This window comes from Rousettus aegyptiacus, unplaced genomic scaffold (assembly GCF_014176215.1).
Source record: "Rousettus aegyptiacus isolate mRouAeg1 unplaced genomic scaffold, mRouAeg1.p scaffold_m13_p_12, whole genome shotgun sequence".
Classification (NCBI taxonomy): Eukaryota; Metazoa; Chordata; class Mammalia; order Chiroptera; family Pteropodidae; genus Rousettus; species Rousettus aegyptiacus.
Window position 1 is genome coordinate 45,052,806 of NW_023416287.1, and position 22,190 is coordinate 45,074,995.

At 34.7% G+C, this 22,190-nt stretch overlaps 1 protein-coding gene across 14 annotated transcripts in view; it reads right to left on the bottom strand.

Annotated features, from left to right (window-relative positions):
- Positions 1–22,190, bottom strand: part of LDLRAD4 (low density lipoprotein receptor class A domain containing 4) — a 432,201-nt gene that overhangs the window by 83,957 nt on the left and 326,054 nt on the right. Inside the window, exon 2 of one of the 14 annotated variants that reach the window (XM_036229814.1) lies at positions 10,377–10,543. The exons of the other annotated variants lie outside the window; for them this stretch is intronic. The gene's annotated coding sequence lies outside the window, so the exon portion shown is untranslated. The remainder of the gene's footprint in view (positions 1–10,376; positions 10,544–22,190) is intronic. 14 annotated transcript variants of the gene reach the window in all.

Below are 22,190 nucleotides of genomic sequence, written 5' to 3' on the forward strand. Positions count from 1 at the left end.
TGGCCAATCCGAAATGACATCCATGACAGTCCTTCCACCAAATTTAGTGTACATTGTCATTTATTCTCAGAGCAGTCTACATCTATCTATAAAGTAAATAGGTATGATTACCACCCTTTACAAATGAAGAAATGGAAGTTTATAGACATTAAACAACTTGACCAAGGGCATACATCTTAAAAAGTGACAAAGCCATGATTTTTTTGCCTGAATCTACTGAACCCCAAAGTTCTTAATTGCTCTGTAATGCCAGAGGTGAGGGAGGTCTCTGATGCCAGATAGTTGAGAAAAACTAAGGAGCTATATAATCCTTATTGGATATTTTAGACCTTCTATGTTTTTCTTTTTTACTATTACTCATTATTGTACATCTTTGGCTTTTAAGTTTTCTCTAGTATAAATAAAACAATGATTATTTATAATTACAGGAAGATTCGACAAATAAGAAATCTTTTAGGTTCAGCTTTTCCAAAATTATTTTTGGATTCACAGTGTGTCTTCTTTGTGCTGTATCACTATAGTAAACAAGTGTATATTTTAATGCCTGATATCTCACAAGGTTGAAGAAACATCTGTATAAATCCTACATCACATAAAGTTTAAGAATAAGTATATGTGCTTATGAATGGATGTCATCACACTCTTGATTTCTCTAAACATGTTTCTTGAACTATAATCAGGATACCACTCATGTTGATGAAGTACACTTCCAATGAATGATTCCTCTGCTCATCAAGTATCTCAGTTGCAGTGTTTAATCACATGGCCAAAAGCATTTATTTTCTCATATACTTCTCCTTCTTGAAGAATCTCTTAATTATCTTATTTACTCTAATATAAAAATGGTGCTCAAAAATTTAATTACAAATGCAAATCTTAAGGAGTTGTAAAGTATGCATCTATTTCTCACTGAGAAATTTTTGAAATTCCAAATTCTGTGACCTGAGGAAAAAAACTGGGTGATACTCTAAGGAAAGGGTAAAGAACAGTAAAATATATTAACAGAAGCCTTTTTAAAAAGGAACAAACAAAACTAATCACTTATATATTGTCCCATCAAATAATTTTACCTGTTCGTTTTGGGTCCAAAAATCTCAAAATCTTTCCACTTTTTCAAACACAGAACCCAAAGAATAGCTACAGTGTAGGGCCCCAAATATCTACTTGGGATATTTCCTAAGAGAATAACATCTAGAAACTGGGAAGTTTTATACACCCCTAAGTTCATGGGACACAATTATAAGCCACTTCACATGTGAGAAGATAGAATCAGGGCTTGTAGGAGACTTTCCTAAGGTCACACAGGTTGCATGTGAAAAACTCAGAACTAAGCTCATTGTTTTCCTTTATTCCACACAGACTTGAGAGTTTTTGTTGTTGTTGAGCAAGCCATAGTTATGGGCACCAACGCTTGCAGGCTCTTTGATGGATAATTTCAACCACAGCTCTGCAATCTATTTCCTTATTCTTAACAACCATATCGATAAGAGCTACTGTTTCTTGAACACTCTATGTTGAAATTAGAGTCTTCTTAAATTATTATTCTCAACATGAAAGGTTGAGGTTGAAAGAAGACGCTTGATCTCAATAAGACTCTTTCACAGACAAGCTAAGATGAAGTTTCTGATTTTTTGCCTTGTGGGAAACGATTAAATTCAAATATTATGAATGAGGAGAAAAATTTTTGTTTTCGAAATCTCAAGACCTTTAAGTCAGTCACTCAGAATCTTACTGGGTCATCTGAAATACAAGTCTTAAGGGGCCCTTTGGATCAGGCGTTAGCCTCACTTCTTCTCATTGGCATGGAGACTATTATACTTAAGACACAAATCTCTTCTATGGCTGACCCGAGACAGTAGTCACAGCCGGAGAAGTAAGAACTCAGAATTCCTTTGGTTCCTGAAATTTTGCCAGGTTATCTGTTACTTCCAGTTGGGTTGTCATGTAGCTGGCTCATGACGATAGACGCAAAAGCAAAGGAACACTCTTGAAATCACCTCACCTACTGAGGGCTTCAATTCCATGAAGATAATTCTCCGGTTTCTCTATTTGTTTTGAACAACATAAATTTATAAAGAAAAAATAAAACAAAACAGAAACTAAGGAGTTTCACTCTTTCTACTAACAGTTACCTAACAACTAAAAAGTACCCAGTATACTTGAAAACTATTAGAAAAAAGGGCTAGACTAAGAATTCCTTGTTGCTAGGTTTCAACATACAAAGTGTTGAAAGTCTGAGCATTTCACAGACAGAAGACTAGTATCTCCTGGTTAGAGGGTATTAAAGTAGAGCCCAGATACATGCAGCAGTCTCACAAACCATACAATTTTTGAACTAGATGAGGCCTCACAGATCTTGAGCCAACTCCTTTGATGGGGAAGTTGAGGCCAGGAGATGGGAAGTGAGTTAGCTAAGGTCATAGCAAAAGTCATTTGTGGAGCTGACATCAAAACCTAGTTTCTTATCTCTCAAGAAATATGATTTTTGTCTCTAGACTTTGAGGAAATAATAGACTATATGTACATGTACATATACATATATATATAAATACACATATATACAGATGTGTATATATAAATATATATGCATACACATTTATATTTAGAAATTTTAATTCTAGACAAATAGAGGCTAATAATCCTATTGCATTTTGTAATGGATTGGGTTTTATATGTAATTAACAATTATTAAAATAACTTGGCTTCAGTATCTAGACATTTTCTATAAATGCTATTTCCAGGTAGGTACCATTTCCCAGGTTTCATTCATTCATTCATTCATTCACTCATCCATTCTTTCATTCATTCATTGTCCAGGGGGATGAGTCGAAACTATAGCTAATAACACCTTGGAGAACCCTATGATAAAACAGCTATGCAAATGTTGTTCTTATCACCTATTAGGTATTTAAGAATTCCTTTGTTATTAATCAGTCAACAATTTGAAGAAAAATAAAAGTAATGAGTCTGTCTATTTTTTGACAATGGCATTTGCTTTATATTGTTTGTTGAATTTGGCATTGGTATTAACACAGTTCTTTTTATTTAGCTTACATAAATGTTTCTTGATCTTTAAAACTACATTAAAAACTTATTTATCTTTGATATTAAACAATAGTAGTGAACATGTATCAAGCAAACAAACAACATTCTAGATCTATTTTATTTATTTACTCTTTGGTAATTTTGAAAATAAACTCTATTTTAGAATAGTTTAAGATTAACAGAAAATTTGAAAAAGTAGTCCACAATGTTTTCATACACTCCATATCTAGTTTCCTTTATGGTTAACAAATTAGTATGGTACAATTGTCATAATTAATGAACCAATATTAATACACTGTCATTAACTAAAATCCATACTTTATTAATATTTTCTTTTTGTCAATTCCTTTTTTAATTTTAATATATGAAAATAATACAAATAAAGAAAAGTTGAAATATTTTAGAATGACAGTCATCTTTTCACTGCCCTGCTATCCTATTAAATCACCATTAGTAATTTATTTTGTCTTCTTTTAATTATATGCTTGATGTGTTTTTACAGCCATGATTATATCCATTCATACACTTTAGAATCCTAATATTTTCACTTAATATTATAACATTTTCTCATGATTTTTATTACATACATTGGCTCTATGTATATGTATATATAGGCATATATATAAACGTATATGTATATATAGGCATATATATAAACATATATACATACACAAACATATATATACATAAGTATACATACATATACACATATATAATTTATATATGTGGCTATATATATAATTTATATATATGGCTATATAAATATATATATATGTATATTCTATTTATTGACTATTTCCTTAGACCAAGGGATAGTAAACTATGGCTCTATATTTGTAAATAAAGTTTTATTAAAACATGACCCAAATGAAAGAACAGAAAAAAACTTTAGGAAAAGGAACTAAATAAAATGGAGGAAAGCAACTTATCAGATAAAGAGTTCAAATACTGATTATGAGGGTGTTCAATTAACTTAGGGGAAGAAGAGGTGATCTCAACAAGAACTTCAACAAAGAGACAACTTAAAAAGGACATAACGACCATAAAGAAAACAGTCGGAAATGAGAAATACAATAACTGAAATGAAGAGTACACTAGAAGAAATCAACAGATTAGATGAAGTGAAGGATAGAATCAATAATTTGGAAAACGAAGTAACAGAAAACATCCAAAGGAACAAAGAAAAAAAGAAGAAGAAGAAAGAAAGAAAAAAAGGGAGCCTCTGTGACAACATCAGGCCTACCAACATTTGAATCATAAGTGTGCCAGGAGAAAAGAGAAAACAAGAGATTAAGAACCTATTTGAAGAAATAATGATGGAAAACTTCCTTAACCTGGTGAGAGAAATAGACATGCAACCCCAGGATGTCCAGAGATTCCCAAACAAGAAGAATCCAAAGAGGCCCACATCAAGACACAGCACAATTAAAATGCCAAAGGTTAAAGACAAAGAGAGAATCCTAAAAGCAGCAAGAGAAAGGTAGCTAGTTATTTACAAGTGAGCTGCTATAAGACTATCAGCTGATTTCTCAAAAGAAACTTTGCAGGCCAAAAAGGATTGGCAGGAACAGAAAAGTGATAAAAGCAAGGACCTACAACCATGACTACTATATCCAGCTAAGCTATAAATTAAATTTAAGATGAGAGAAATAGCTTCCCAGACAGAAAATAACTGAAAGAATTCTTTACCAACAAGCCAAATTACAAAAAAAAAAAAATGTTAAGGGACTTCTTTAAGAAGACAAAGAGGGGTATAAATATGAATAATAAACTAGCAATAACTACATACCTATCAATAATCACTTTAAATGTACATGGATTAAATGCTTCAATCAAAAGACATAGGGCAGCTGAATGGATAAGGAAGCAAGACCCATACATATCCTGTTTACAAGAGATCCACTTTGTATAAAAAGATACATACAGACTGAAAGTGAAGGAATGGAAAAAGATATTTCATGCAAACTGAAATAAAAAAAATGGGGTAACAATACTTACGTCAGACAAAATAGACTTTAAAACAAAAACTATAAGAGACAGAGAAGAACATTACATAATGATAAAGAGATCAATCCAACAAAAAGGACATAACCATAGCAAACATTTATATATTCAACATAGGAGCACCTACATATATAAAGTAAATATTGACCAACATAAAGGAAGAGATCAGAGATCTCTCCTAATAGAGGACTTTAACACCCCATTAACATCAATGGACAGATCTTCCAGACAGAAAATCTACAAGGAAATAATGGCCTTAAGTGACACACTACACCAGATGGCTTTAATTGATATTTTTAGAGTAATTCACCCCAAAGCAGCAGAATATACATTCTTCTCAAGTACACATGGAACATTTTCTAAGATAGATGACATGTTAGGCAATGAAACAAGCTTTAATAAATTTAAGTAGATTGAAATTATATCAAGCATCTTCTCTGACTAAAATGGTATAAAACTAGAAATCAATAACAAGAAAAAAAAAACTGAAAAATACACAAACACATAGAGGCTAAATAACATGCTACCGAACAATGAATGGGTTAACAATAAGATCAAGGAATAAATCAGAGATACCCTTAGACAAATTAAATGGAAAACACAATGGCCCAAAATCTATAGGACATAGCAAAAGCAGTCCTGAGAAGGAAATGCACAGCAATATAGACCTACCTCAAGAAACAAGAAAAAGCTCAAATAAATTCTCTAACCTGAAACTTATAGGAACTAGAAGAAACATAGCAAACAAAGCCCAAAGAAAGTAGAAGGATGGAAATAATAACGGTCAGAGTGGAAGAAAATGAAATAGTCTAATAAAAATACAAAAGCTCAATGAAACAAAGAGCTGATTCTTTGAAAAGATAAACAAAATTGCTAGACCTTTAACCAGACTTCTCAAGAAATAATAATAAAAAAAAAGACAGCAGGACCCAAATAAATAAAATCAGAAATAAAAGAGAGATGATAACTGACTCCACAAAAATACAAATATAAGAAAATACTATGAGCAATTATATGCCAAAAGTGGACAATCTAAAAGAAATAGATACATTCCTAGAAACATACAATCTCCCAAGACTGAGTTTAGAAGAAACAGATAATTTAAACTGACCAATTACTAATAACAAAATCAAATCGGTAATCAAAAAACTTCCAACAAACAAAAGTCCTGGACTGGATGGCTTCACAGATGAATTAAACCAAATATTCTAATGTGAATTAACACCCATTCTTCTCAAACTATCCCCAAAAATTCAAGAGGAGTGAAGGCTCCCAAGCTCATTTTATGAGGTCACCATTACTCTGATGCCAAAACCAGACAAAGACAGTACAAGAAAAGAAAATTATAGGCCAACATCTCTGATAAACAGATGCAAAAATCCTCAATAAAAGATTAGCAAACCAAATTCAGCAATAAGTTAAAAAGATCATACACTATATCAAGTGGAATTTATTCCTGGGATGCAAGGTTGGTTCAAATGCACAAATCAATTAATGTGATATACCACATTAACAAATTGAAAGATAAAAATTATATAATTATATCATAGATACAGAAAAAGCATTTGACAAAATTCAGCATCCATTTATAATAAAAACTCTTGGCAAAATGGGAATAGAGGGAACATACCTCAACATAAGAAAAGTCATGCATAACAAACCCACAGCTAACATACTCAATGGGTAAAAACTATAAGTGTTTTCCTTACGATGAGGAATGAGACAAGGATATCCACTTTTACCATGATTATTCAACATAGTATTAAAAGTTTTAGGACAACAATCAGACAAGAGAAAAAAAGAAGTAAAATTGTCATTATTTGCAGATAATATAACTATAGGTAGAGAAACCTAAAGCCATGACCAAAAAACTGTTAGAACTGATAAATGAATTCAGTAAGGTAGTAGAATATAAAATTAATATTCAGAAGGCAGTTACATTTTTATACATCAATAATGAACTATCAAAAAGAGAAATTAAGGAAACAATCCCATTTATAATCACATCAAAAAAATTAAAAACCTAGAAATAACCAAGGAGGTAAAAGACCTATACTCATAAAATCAGTCATTGAAGAAGATACGAATAAATGGAAGCATATACTATGCTCATAATCCCTATCAAAATATCAATAGTATTTTTCACAGAACTAGAATAATTGAAAATTTATATGGAACCCTAAAAGACCCTGATAGCCACAGCAATCTTGAGAAAAAAAAGAACAAAGTTGGAGGTATCATGTCACCTAACGTTAAACTATACTATAAGGCTATAGTAATCAAAACAACATGATAAAAACAGACACATAGGTCAATGGAACAGAACAGAGAACTCAGAAATAAATTCATGCCTATGTGGTTATTTACTCTATGACAAAATAGGGGAAAATATACAATAGGGTAAAGACAATCTATTCAATAAATGATGTTGAGAAAACTCGACAGAAACATGTAAAAAAAATTGGACCATCTTCTTACACCATATGCAGGAATAAACTCAAAATGGATGAAAAGCTTAAATGTAAGATGCAAATTCATACAACTCCTAGGATAAAGCATAGACAGTAAACTCTTTGACATGGCTCTTTTTTCCTGATATACCTTCTTGAGCAAGAGAAACAAGAGAAAAAGTAAACAAATGGGACTACATCAAACTAAAATGTTTTTGCACAGCAAAGGAAACCATTAACAAAACGAAAATACACCCTATCAAATGGAAGAAGATACTTACCTATAATATATCTGATAAGGAGTTAATATTCAAAATTCATAAATAACTCATACAACCTAACACTAAAAAAAACCCAAACAATTCAATTAAAAAATAGGCAGGGAACCGGAACAGACATTTCTTCAAGGAGGACAGACAGATGGCCAATAGATCCATAAAAAGATGTTCAATATCACAAATCACCAAAAAAATGCAAATTAACATCACAACGAGATATCTCCTCATACCTGTCAGAATGACTATCACAATAAATCAAAAAACAATTGTTGACAAGGATGTGGAGAAAAGAGAACCCTTATGCATTGTTGGTGAAATTGCAAATTGGTACAGCCACTATGGAACAAAGTTTGGAAGTTCCTCAAAAAGTTACAAATTGAACTACCTTATGACCTAACAATTGCACTTCTGGGTATATACTTGATGAAATTCAAAACACTAAGTGGAGAAGATATATACACCCCTATATTCATTGTAGCATTCTTTACAATAGGCAAGATGTAGAAGCAACGTAATTGCCCATCAACAGATGATTGGATAAGGAAGTTGTGGTACATATATACAATGGAATATTACTTAGCCATATAAATATGAAATCTTACCATTTGCAACAATGTGAATGGACCTAGTGGGTATATTTCTAAATAAAATAAGTCAGACAGAGAAAGACAAATACCATATGATTTCACTTATATATGTAATCTAAAGAACAAAAGAAACCTACAAACAAACAAACAAACAAAACAGACTCGTAGATACAGAGAATAAACTGGTGACTGCCAGATGGAGAGGGTTTGTGGGGCTGGGTGAAAAAGGTGAAGGGATTAAGAAGTACAAATTGGTAGTTACAAAATAGTCATGGGGATGTGAAGTACAGTAAAGGAATATAGTCAATAATATTGTAAAAACAATCCCTGGTGCCAGGTGGGTACTAAATTAATCAGGGGGATCGCTTTGTAAATCATATAAATATCTAACCACTATGCAATACATTTGACACTAATATAAAATAATACTGAATGTCAACTCTAATTGAAAAATAATAATTAAAAATAAATAAAAATAAAAGTCATAAGAGGGTGATAAAGCCCTGCTATTGTAATCTTTTAAAGAAAAATAAAGATCTCTTTTCTTGCATGAAAAGAAGTTTTATCTGAATATAGCCATGCCTATTTGTCTGTGTATATTGTACAGTTATTTTCATGTTCTAAACAGAGAAGACAAGTGTGACAGAGACTACATGGCCTGCAAAGCCTAAAATGTTTACTTTCTGGCCCTTTACTAACCCCTGTCCTAAACTTTTTAGTAGTTTACAATTTAGGCTATTCCAAGTAATGCCACATGAAGCATCTTTGTGCACGTAATTTTTTTATACTTTAGTCAATTTAATTGGCAGGTATTGACAAAAGTTGAATAACTAGGTTTACTTAATAAAAATGTTCTTAAGGTCAAAACTGTCCCCCATAGCTATGATATAATAATGATACTGGTAATAGGAATGGAAAGGAAAGCCCAGTACTCTAGTACATAGCATTTCTCTGTTCCTTATTAATCTAAACATGTACATTTACACTGTGGATGAGCATATTTTTAGTTTTGATTTAAAGTCAACCAAAGAGAATTGTAATAGTAATTGCAATATGAAAACCAGTAGAAAAACAAATTTTACTTTTTACTGGGATGAAATAGCAGATTGAAGTAAACTGTCTAGGTGTCAAGGTGTATCTGCCATTCCAGGCTAGCTCTAGTGGCCAAAAGCCACTGGGATGGTTGAGTAAGGAAAAGAGGTAGCAGTCTCAACAATGAGTCAGCAGTGACAACAATGAACAAAGAGGCAACTACGAGAGTGGGTTGACAGGATAAACATATATTCTGTACCTCTGAACTTATCTTAGGCATAAACTTACATAAAACTGTAATTAAACTGTCTCCAGATGAGAAAGTTCTAGAGCAACTGCCCTATATTTTTGAACAACAAAAAATTCTTCTATCTGGGAAAGTTTTATTCTCCAGAAAGAAAACTTAAGGAATGAGACCAGCTAAGTGAACCCTGCCTTCCTCTGAGATTTAAGATGAAACAGGCATGGGTCTCAAATATAATCTTGTATGGCTAAAGTAAGCATCATTATATACAGGCACCACAGTCTGTAACCCTTCTACTTTTGCCTCAGTACTGATAAGACAGATAAGGCTGTAGTCCTGGTAATCCCACACAGTTTATTTCATGCTAATTTTTACCACCCATGAAGTCCAGGTAAACTAAGAATGCTATGGAAATTTGGGTAGCATCTCCTACACCTAATTCCATCATTTCTAAAAACCCAGGATGGGTGTCCATTTTGGCATCCTCAGAGCCCATCAGTGTGTGCCATCATAGCCATGGATGTTGCCTTCAGACTGCTGAGGCCCAGGTGGGCTCAGAATCATAATACTCCTCCATGACATGCAGTCTCTTTTTCCTTAAAGAGATCTTTACAGCCACTAAAGACTGGAAATTCACAATCTAGACTCATTAATTACCTTTATTTATGATGTAATTTCTTATTGGTTTTGCAGACAGTGAATGCTACTGCATTCTGGAGTAGTAGTAATGACGTACCTAGTGACAGCAGCAACACTGAAGTTCTTGAAAATTGGTAAGAGTTTCCTGAGAAGAAAGGTACCAACAAGGTGGTTCAAGTGCTTCACGACCCTATGATTGCCCAAGCTCATAGGATGGCCAATTGAAGACTTTCTCTTGTGGCATGTTGAGGGTGGGGGGAATTACTGTTGGGGAAATTTGAAGTACACATATATTACATAAGTTAAATTATACTATGACATTTATTCTTAATTATTAATAGAAAGTAACATTGACATAAACATCCTTTGGAAATTCATATGTGACACTGTTACATTTTATTGTTGTTGTTTAACTAATATCAAAATTATTTTACTTCTCTGAGCAAACACTGATATGGAAGATGACCTAGAAATATATGAGGTCCCTGTAGAAATCTTTTAGCTAGCCGATAAGCATTTATTACTGAACTCCAATATGTATCTATCTTACTAGAAATAAAAATTTGCTACCCCTATACTAGCAAGTGCTGGTCATTACTCAGGTTTTATCTATATAGATTATAGCTTTTTCTGTTTATTGCTGCTTTAATTACTTATGAGTAAGTGGAGTTGGCTGTGGCCAAAGTGTTAGGTGCAGAACGATGTGTCCCATGACTGTTCCTCTCCACATTGCCTTGGCAACCTGTCCTGCTGGTCAGAGAAGTCTGCGTGAGAATGGAGGAACTAAGGCCAGATGCTCTATTCCAACTCCTGGGCTGGTCTCCCGGGGATGTCTTCCTATTCTTCAGAACTCATTATCTCATTTTCCTCTGCCAGTGTGACACCTACTGGAAAGTATGCATGAATGCAGCACATTCCTGCGGTATAGTCCTACTCAACATTCTCCCTTTATGTTTTTATATAAGGGTAAGAATTTCAACCAGCTTGGAAAATCATACGAATTGTGTGACGTGAAGATAAATTTGGCAATGGTTGCTTAGGAACTGACAACAGTGCAATCAATAGGCAGTTTCCCAGAGCACTCTACTCCAACACCTTTTAAGGTGTCAGTCAAAGTTTGCCAAAAACATGAATTTTATTTCAATATGTAAACTTTCCTTATACCTTGAAATGTTATTAGATTTTGTTTGTCAAAAAACTTTTTTTCTAATTCAAATTCAAAGTGGACATAATGAAGTTGGTTATCAAGAATTTGAGTATACTGGTGTCCAGTATCTAGATGCTTCAGCCATTCAATGAAAGTAATAATGATGATGATGTCAAAAAATGAGGGTTAACACTTACATAGTTAGTACCACTGGGCAAGATGCTAAGATAAGTGTCATTTCTTAACTAATTTCTAATTTCTGAACAACTTCTGGCCTCCCTATTAAAAAAACAAACAAACAACTTTGTCTAAAGGAAACCACCTTTAGGTACTAGTTTGTGAGAAAGTTAAGTTTAAATTAGGATCTTTTTCAAAGTTTAGGTGAAGTCTAGTATTTGCTTATTATTTTATTAAGCCTGATGAATGAATGGTCTGGAATATCCATGATTTTCATAGGTTAATTTTCATCACAATACATTGATAATATCTGTATTTTATAGCGTGTTAGTCATCCTTCAAAGGGTAGTTCCTTTTAGATAAGGGAAGAAAGAATAACAACAATGGAGAAAGCTGAGAAACACTACCTCAGCCAGTTGATAAAAGCCAATATCAGCAGTCATAAGCCATATTAACATTATGTACCCTAGATCTAATGTACAAAGACTAGGAGGTAATTAGCAAAAACCAATCCCCCATCTTGGAATTCTCTGAATATATTTCAACTTTTCTAATTGGCGTGTCTTCCTTTACAAGCTAAAATTCATTTTTCCTCAGCTGCATCCCCTACCTCCAGAAACCTACTCATGAAGCTGTCCTTGCTTTCTAAGTCAGAAGTTATTTCTTTCTCCTTTGTCTATATGGCTTATAACTATTCTTATTTTTAAAAGTCTGTCTAGCTTTAGGCATAGCCAAAGAATCATGGCTTACTTTCCCAATGAATCCACTTTAACCCTCACCTATAGATTCACACAATTGAAGAGACATATATTGCAGATGATCATGTGTCTTCACTGGATTGTAAAGTTCTTGAAAGTAGAATTTATGCCTCTCTAATATCTTTCAACTCAAACTTATTCATTCCAGTGAGGCCCTGTAGCATCCTAATAACATGTAGAAATAACTATGACCTATATCACAAAAAGATAAGCTCTGTTCTCTAAAAATGTTCCTTAATCACTTAGAAACGAAAATCAATAGTCTCAGAAATTCAAAGTGGCAATAAATAACTCATATTTAAATCAATTTCCAGACATGAATTCTAGGAAACAACATACACTAATGCTAAGGAAGATGGGTTTTATTTACCCAATTTATAGTATGCAAATTATATAACTAGATAGGGCAGAAATGCATTCCAAAGCTATCATTTGCCACATGCCGAATGGATAATAAATTGAATGCTTAAATAAACTTGCATTCTCTCTATAATAATGAGGCCACAAGGAAAACACTCATGAAGCAATTAATCCACACACAAAAACTAGTTACTTACCTTCTTAGAAAATAATACAACTCCCAAACTAGTTCTAAGTAATAATATAAGTCAAATTTTACTCCATCTGTAAAAGAATTCAATCATATATATAGTCTATAAACTTCTTCTAATTTATAATTTTATGTTGTTGTCTAATTACAGTCAAGTTTCTTTAAGGCACACCTAGCCTACTTATTAGGCTGGATCATGTAATTTTCAACTCAAAAACCAACTGATGTACATTTCTTTGTACTCTGTTGTAACAACTGCTATATATACCTTATAGAGCTGCACAACAAAATTTAGATACTTATAGTTTGATGTCTTCAAATGAAAACAATAAGTAAAAGAACATCAAGGCATTTCATCAGAAATAATCTAGCTGAATAATTTATAAAAACAGAAAGAGAAGAGAATGAGATGAGAAGGAAGGAAAAGGCAAGCTGTGACTAATTTTATTGTGGCCTTTTTGTAATTGTACTTACAATTTTGTACCCCAAACTAATTCAGGAAGATAGCGTTCAAGCAAAATGACTCTACTGTAATTTTTTTCTCATACAAATTACAATTAAAAGAAAAATTAACTGAAGTCCATAGTATATTTATATTTTCTTATTTTTTATATAGTATTCTTTTTCTGTTCCAGGATCCCACCCAAGACACCACATTACATTTAGTTATCATGACTCATTATGCTATTCTGGCTGTTAAATTTCTCAGACTTTCCTTGTTATTAATGACCTTGACAGTTTTGGTAAGGCATTTTATAGACTCTCCCTTGATTGGAATTTGTATGATTTCCCCCCTGATTAGATTAAAGTTATGGGTTTAATTAAAGTATTATTTTTTGTAAATAATACTTTATTTACAAAAGTATTTACAAAAAGCAAAGTATTATTTTTGTCATATCATATCAAGAATACAAATGATCAACGTGACTCATCACAGTTAATGTTAACCTTGATCATCTGGCTGTAATAGTGTTTGTTAGGTTTCTCTGATGTAGGGTTACTCCTTTCCCTCTCTTTTTATGCTATATATTTGGAAGGGAGTCGTGCATAGCCCATATCTAAGGAGTGAGGAGTTACACTCTCCCTCCTCTTTAGGGGTAGATATTTACATAAAGTACCATAGATTACCTTTTGAAAATATGCACAAGTAGAAACTACTCACTAAAATATTACTTTTAATGGTCAAGGTACTAAAATTTAAATTGTTATAATGTTCCTGAATAATATTAAAGGGAAATAGCTACTGTAGCAAAAAATGAAGTAGCTCTATTTGAAAGTATCTTTGCATTCTGAGTCGTTGGTGTCTATACATTCTATACATTTCTCTTTCCATATTAGACCTGACCATTTAATGGTGAAATATTAACAAAACAGGCCCTACCTAAAGCCATATTTTAAATTAAATGCATGAAATAGAATAACCAAAATATACAGCTCCAAATATGGACTTCTTTACTTAGAAGAACACAGAAAAACAACTAATCTGTTACATTCTCAGTTATATACACTACTATGAGGTAATTTTGGATTTTGGCTATAATTTGTAATATTTTATGTGGGAATTATGTTTTTAGTTCAAATAACTGACACTGAACAAACAATTGGAATACAAAACATTTATAATGCTTGCATGTCCTAAGACTCATTCATCGATCTATTGGTTCAATAACCATTTATGTACACAGTGCCTACTGTTGCCAGGTATCAGGGAAGCAGAGATAAATAAGATAATTATATTATCTGCTCAAGTACAAGACACACAACAAATGAAATAATGGGATTAAATTCTAGCTATGTGACTAGAATAATTAGAAGAAATAATACATACTAAGAGTGAAAAATGGGCTAGGCCAAGACACCTAGACAGAGAGAGCCTTCGGATGATGAGACTTACTCAGTAATTCACAGTACAAATGACAACTACAGTAAAGAAGTATCAGTTGCGCTTACAAAAAGGAATAGTGCAGCTAACTTGACTTGCTTCCAGATCACAGACTGCATTCATGAAACCAATCAGGATTGCTTTCTGTATTAACATTAAAGGGAGAAACATACTCAAAACATACACTGCAACATATAGGTGATGAGCTAAGGCTATTGTTTTTATATGAAGGCTAGACACTATTATCAGCAGTGATAAAGATTAGCCAATGTGTCTGACCTGGTCAAAATCTAAATAATAAACATATCAGAAAACTAAAGATTAATTAAGTTCCATGGCTATTAATGGGAATCATCCCCCTGTTCTTGGCATGGCTCAGGGAACATAATGTTTCAACTTCTGAAGAGGATAAACAGATGTTCAAATCACGGAAATAATTATTTTAGAAGAAATAAATCCTTTTAATTTAGAATTTTACTAGATCTGTAATTTAATTTATTTTGTGTTAAGGGGCAGTTTGCAGACATATTTTAGGAGTGCCATTCTTTAAAATCTTGTCTCACATCTTCAGACACTTTTCTGTCACTAAAACCAGTGTCTAGACACCCAAATTAAATACTGTAAACCCGGCAACAACCAAAATGATCCTTGTGCCTTAGATAATGTGTATACAAGGTCACAAACACGTAAGTGTACAAATATTTTCAACACTCACCAAACAGGAGACCTTTATTTGTGAACAAAAATATTGATGTTGCTAAGTGATACTGAAAAAAATCACTAACTATAAGTCTTTTATTTCCATCTATTTCCCACTTGTAAACAATTTTAACACTGTTCTAGGTCTGCATATATTTAGACCCAACTGGAATGTCACTTTTACTAAAAACATACCAAAATACTAACCTATTATCATTTTTCAATGATATATCAAGGATATATCAAGAGTGGGTGAAGTCTTAACTAATCAACATAATAAAGTAAACAAACCAAATAAAATGATTATAGCTAGTTTCAACCTGGCTCTAAATCCTTTTTTGCATAGCAAACTCTTAATATTTCTTAATAAGACAGAAATAAAACCAGATAAAGAAAATCTATAGGCAACCCCAAATTGAAACTCAGTAAATAACTACAAGCACATTCTCCATGAGGGTAGTAAATATAGAGTGAAATAGGCTGATTTGGAGTTCTCTCATCATCCCCGGACCTTCTAGAAGAGCAGTATCTTCTAAAATTGGGACACAACAGGAAAGAAAAAGTGGAAAGCAAAAGTCCCCTAGAATCCACAGCCCCCAATTATTAGGAAGTAATGGGGAAAAGATGAGGATCTGGCCACCAACCAAAGGCCCAAACCAAACTGTGCAAAGAACCAGGGCAAGGAGCAGAAGGAAGGAAATATGGTAGGGCTGGGGTCACATCATGACTCAGCAGGGGCTAAAGGAATCTTGAAAATATTTTCAAAGACATGGAAACCAAGATCTATAGATAGTGCACAATCCCTTCAAATTCATCTAAGGGACAGAAGACAAGGACACATAAAATGTAAGCACCATGAAAAAAGTGAAATACCTTCCAACATGCATTCTAACAGCTCTGGGATTCCATGACAACAACAGCTATCCATATGCACTCCCCCAGCAAGCGAGCAACAGAAGAGTCATGGAAAAGGGCTAGTGGACAACCAAAGAGACTGGGGTTCTCATCTCACTTGGCTTATCACCCACTTCCCAAGCCCAAATGCATCTCAGGTCCAGGTCTTCTCAGACTATCTCTGCAAGTGGTTTCTTCCTGTTCTCCCTGCTTTTCTCCTTGGCTGGGGACCCTCTACTGTCTCCTCCCATCAGGGGCTCTGTGATGCTCCCCTGCTCACTCGTAAACCACCCCTGTCTTTCTTCTGTCACTCTTACTCTCTCTGAAAACTGGAGTAGTCTGGTCACCTTGTTGCTCCCAGCTCTATCACATATGCTCTCTGACAGCTATGACTTCAGCTACCCTGTAGGACTCACTCTTCTCACTGTGTCAGTATACAATTCTGGTCCAGAAGTATGACCCAAATGAGTCTGTACATAAATAAAACATAAAATAATTCTTTGTAGAAGGAAACCCAATAGGAGCACTAATCAATGTGTCTTTACAAGATGACCCTGAAGGGAAGGTCTACACAGCTATCCCTGGACTGAGTAGGACATCCAATGTTACTCCATCAGGCAGTCCCTAACACTGCTTACAAAGAATGAAAGACTGTGCTTTGGTTGCAATTACTGAATGAGGAATTCAAAAATTGGGTCCTGCTAGGAGTTTTAGGAAGTGGTGGTGGTGGCATTCAGAGACACACAGAAAATTGCTGGCAAGACACCCGGAAGATCAGAAGTGCTGAGTGCTCTGCTACTTCATGATCCAGAGGTCATGTCCCTGGGCACGGATGGAGAAAAATGAGGATTCACACTGCACATTGCTGCCAGGTGGATATGGCTGGGGCAGTAATGTGTCCAGAGGGCCCCGGCCCAGGGTGGCAACATCTGTGCACCTCAGAGAGGCTGGATGAAGGCAAAAAATAAAGAAAAAAGGAGCATACAAATTGGAAATCAGCACTAGCTAGACACTGAGGGAGGGACTCTAGAACACTCCTAGATCTGGGTGGCCCCTAGGGGTGAGGGGTTGGCAGCAGGTCCACCTTGATATTTTTCTGCTTGCATCTAGAATGTGGTCAGTTCCTGGTTCTCTGATTTTTCTTAACCTAATGGTGATGTGAATTCTTGTATAGTTGCTGTTATTCAGGAATATTACAGAATACTGTTCAGCGGTATTGAAACTTTACAGGTACCTCAACATAGCCAGTCCAATCCATCATACCTAGCACCCTTTTCACTGCTTTCAGGAACATTTTCCATTCTTTTCATCACAGCATACTTTCATAATACAATTGAACTTTCTATACCTGTGAGCTTCGATTTATTCCAAGTCCTTTGTAGTTCCCAATATTAAATTTCTCCACAGACCCATTATGGGTTCCAGAATTTTGTTTCATCCATCATAATTTGCATAACACCAATCAGATAAAGATGTTTCTTATGCTAGCTTTCCCTTTATTACAGAAATTAAACAATTCTGTGAATGAAATAATTTTTTTAATACACTTGAAGTGAGTTTCTGCTCAGAGTGCTGTATTTTTCATACTCCTCATGAAGCCATCCCTTATAGTCTCTCCACAGAACTACTAGAACATTTTGTTGGAATCTTTTCTGTGGTATTTCTCATGTTGTAATTTATAGTAATCTGTTTTCAAGTCTTCCATTAAGTAGATAAGAAGCCCATTGAAGACAACGACTATGCCTGATTTGTCTTTGTGGACACGGCCAAAAACAGATTTGCTGAATAAAAATATGATAGCCAGATTCTGGCAGTAGTTCAGAACAATCCATGAGGTGGGTAAGGTCATCTCCATTTTATAATAGAAATGCAGCTCGGGAAAATAAGAAACTTGCTCAAGCTCCCCCTGGCTTTTAAAGTAGCAATGCCTCCATTTAAACCTAATTCTTGATCACTCTGCTGCTGGCTCACCAGAAAAACCAAGAGAGCAACAACTACAAAAGCTAGAAGTTATTAAATTCCACAGACTAAAACAAAACAGTCCTATCTGCCCCAGGCACTGTTTCTCTGGAGCACAAAGGAGCACAATGTAGTCGGGGCTAGTTTTAACTCATTTCTCTATTCTGAGTTTCTTCCCTCTAGTCTTCTGTGGGAACTCTAAGTCCTCTTCTTTCAGTGATCACAGCCTTTTCACTCTCATAATTCAAATACTCAGATTCAGTTTCCTTTCTTTAGATATATAGAAACACAATTATGTATTTGTCTTTCGATTTAAATGCCTCTGTAAGTAAAATAAATTTAACAGAACCATGTGGTCTTTTTGAGCCTTAAACACAAAACCTCCTTGCTCTTAAGCTCTTTGACCCAGACATATCCCCAATACCTTCCAAAAAATGCACCTCAGCCCTTGACCTGAACAGCTCCCCTCTGCTCAGTGTTTATTCCTTAATTGTATAACTTCACTGTTTCTGAAAAATGAAGACAACTGTTTTCATTATGGTTCTAGCCTAAACAAAACTCCAACTTCTTATTACAAATGTTTAATAAAATCAACAGGGCATTAAAAACTGCCAGCAGGGAGCTTAGCAAATTAGATGCTTCTGTGGTGCCTCCCTCTGTGCCTGGATGCAAATATTTCTCATCTTATACAGCTTTTCCGAAAAATCATAGTGCCATCCAAACCAGGCACCTCCCCTACTGACCACCCTCCAATGTGATTACACCTTTGTATCAATTTATGAAAGAGTGAAGCTCAACTAAGTAGCTGTTTGCTTTTGGGGGGGGGGGGCCTGGAAATTCAAGAAGTTGCTCTAGAACTCCTGCAATAATTGAGAGCTCCACCCTGAGATGGTAAAATAGAAGCAATCAGCATTCATTACATTATGCCATCTAGTATTTATTAATTGCCTAATAAAGGGGACCCACATTTTTAGACATTGATGGATTTTCTAACAATTTTAAAGCATTGTTCTTACTCTCAAGTAACTTATGCAGGAAGTTAATTTTTCAAATAGTTCTAGCTTTCAAAGAAGCCCAGAATCTGTAATCCCAAATTCAAAATACAAAAACCATGTGCTCTAAATGGATGCTATTCGAGTAAATAATAAAATGATACATATTTCCTTCCTTTTTACCTCAAAAGACAGTCTAACTGAAAGTCATAACAGGAATGAGAATAACAAAGGGAGATGCATGATTCTTATAGGCAGAACTGTAAATGCCAATATTTGAGCTCTTGTAATCTTACAAATTTCTAGTAATCAAATTTCAAGATGGCAAAAAATTTGCAATAATTGCACAGCCATAGTCATCAACCAGAATTTAAAATGTTAACTTTTTTAAATGGCATGAATTCAAGAGAAGTATGCTTCCATCAAGGGAAATGTGTTAGTACCATCCCTCTAAGTCAGTTCACTCTCCCCACAGCAATTTCACAACCTGCATGGAGATGCTTTGCTACTTCTTCATAACCCTTGGTGTGAACCCACCAGCAAGCAGGATTCACAGTCTCATGTCTATGCTTTCACTAAGCCAGGTGAGCAGTGTGATGGGGAGCAGGTGCCTCTCAACAGCATCAGGCCTAATTAGTTCATATTAAGCACCTCTACACTGACCTATAAACCACAGTGAGCAAGTGCCTACTTCAGGTATCACAACAGTTTATCACTTTTGCTCTACTACACCAAGTGAACTCACCAATATTATTCAGTTACATCAAACTGTCTTGGGGTTTGTAGTATTAAAAAAATATCGCCATCTTTAGCCATTGAAGATGGCTATTGAGCTGTTTCACTGTTAAATAAATCACTCTCAGAGTAACACATGGTAATTAAACGGCAGGAGAGTAAGTCTGTAATATTCCTCTGCAGAGAGTTCCTCGCTGACTTCCTTACCCTCACCCCATGGCTTTCCACCTGACATGTTACAGATATTGGACAAAGATTGATTGCATTCACATATCCATTTGTGCAGTTATACTTATTTCTCTGCCTCAATGGCTGCTGGCTTTCATGAGAACTCCCTTAGCTGAGTCCCCAACAGAATGGCAGAAGTTGACCCATGAGCCCTTAATTCTGAAAGGCCTCCAAGCACTGGTGCAAATGCTCTCATTTCACAGGTGGGGGAACTGAGTTCCAGAAAGGGGAAGAAATGGGCTTGTGATTCCCCACAGTTATAACAATTGCACCAGAACTCGATCCTTCCATACTGCCACTAAATCCCATCTCAGCCTTGAATTTAAGGTAACTCTGGTACTATGACTCCAAGTAAAGTCAACTGACTCTCTCACCTATTAAGTTCTTTATAACCCCAGTCTTACTCAACTGGCGTTCTCTGTCTTTCAAGAAAAGTTTAGAGGTATCACTTCTTAATGACTCAGCCCCACTATGATCTGAACGCAGCAGGCACTCACTAAGTGCCTTGGTGTAATAAATTAGCTTTCTTCACTCCATAACATCTCTCATTCCTTTCCTGCCCCTCCAGTTTTACTGCCCTGCACCTGTGATTCATTTGTAGCTAACACTGCTGCTCATGGTGGACCACTGCATGGAAGTCACATAAAAGAGCAACCAAAGTTACTTTTGGTACTAACTACATGAGTTCATAAAATATAAAGTCATTAATGAATACCAGCTGGGATAAGATAAGATTACACAGAACAATTCTTTTTGGACACTGGGATATATAGAGTCATTGAATAGATCCTAATCTGTGAGTTAACATTTAATTGAATTCATATGTTCCCATACTTAACTAAGAGTTCAACCTGAATTTGGATTCCAAAAGGATTCATTTACATTTAGTTTGGGTATTATAGAGCAAAGCCCCCAAAGAATCACCTTTCCTTTTGTATTTATAAACTAGAATTCTAGGTATCTGATCTGATCTGAACATGCATGGCCAGTGGGTATTTAAACGGTGTGGTAAAGAGGCAATGTGTCTTAGGGATTGAGATCAGAAATATAGATTACTGGAATCCTGAAACCATCTTCCCTTATACTCTGTCTGCAGTGATTACGATATCCATGCTGCCTAGGCATTAAGACCCTCTAGAGGAGAATACTAACTTTGCCCTCCTCTCCCAGCTAAAGACCTACCGAGGAACACCAAAGGATAAGACTGAATTGTCTGACCATAAATCTCAGGGTTGACTCCATACAATGAATCTTTACAGTATAAAACAGTTTAATTTATGCTTTACATAATACCATTGATTACAAAAGTAATACTTGCTCATTGTAGAAGATTTAAAAACACAGAGAAGCATGTAAGGAAGAGGCACATGAAATGTCACCCACTATTACTTCTAATGTTCTGAAAGTTTTCAGGAAGCTACCTCTGTCCTACGTAGCTTCTGAAACTTGAACTAAACCTCTCTTTGGCCTGTAGAACATCACTATTATAAAAATGACTTCTCTTTGCTCTCTCAACATTTGCTGATGTGGTCAGACTTTAGTTTAAATGTCAGTAAGTCCCTGGTTAGGTCTACTTGTAAGATCTGATTACCCTCCCTTCTTATCTACTTAAGGGAAAACAACGTGTTCCTAGCAGGTACATTGTAACTATACACAGACTTTACTTTCACAATCTACCATGCAGGCTACCATCATCAATAATCAATAACAGGAATCCCTCAGTATCCACAGGGAATTGGTTCTAGTCCCTTATATAAAACGGAGTAGTATTTGCATATAACCTACTCATTCTCCCATACACTTTAAATCATCTCTAGGTTACTTACGCTGCCTAATACAATGGAAATGCTAAGTAAATAGTTATACTGTCTTGTTTAGGGAATAATAACA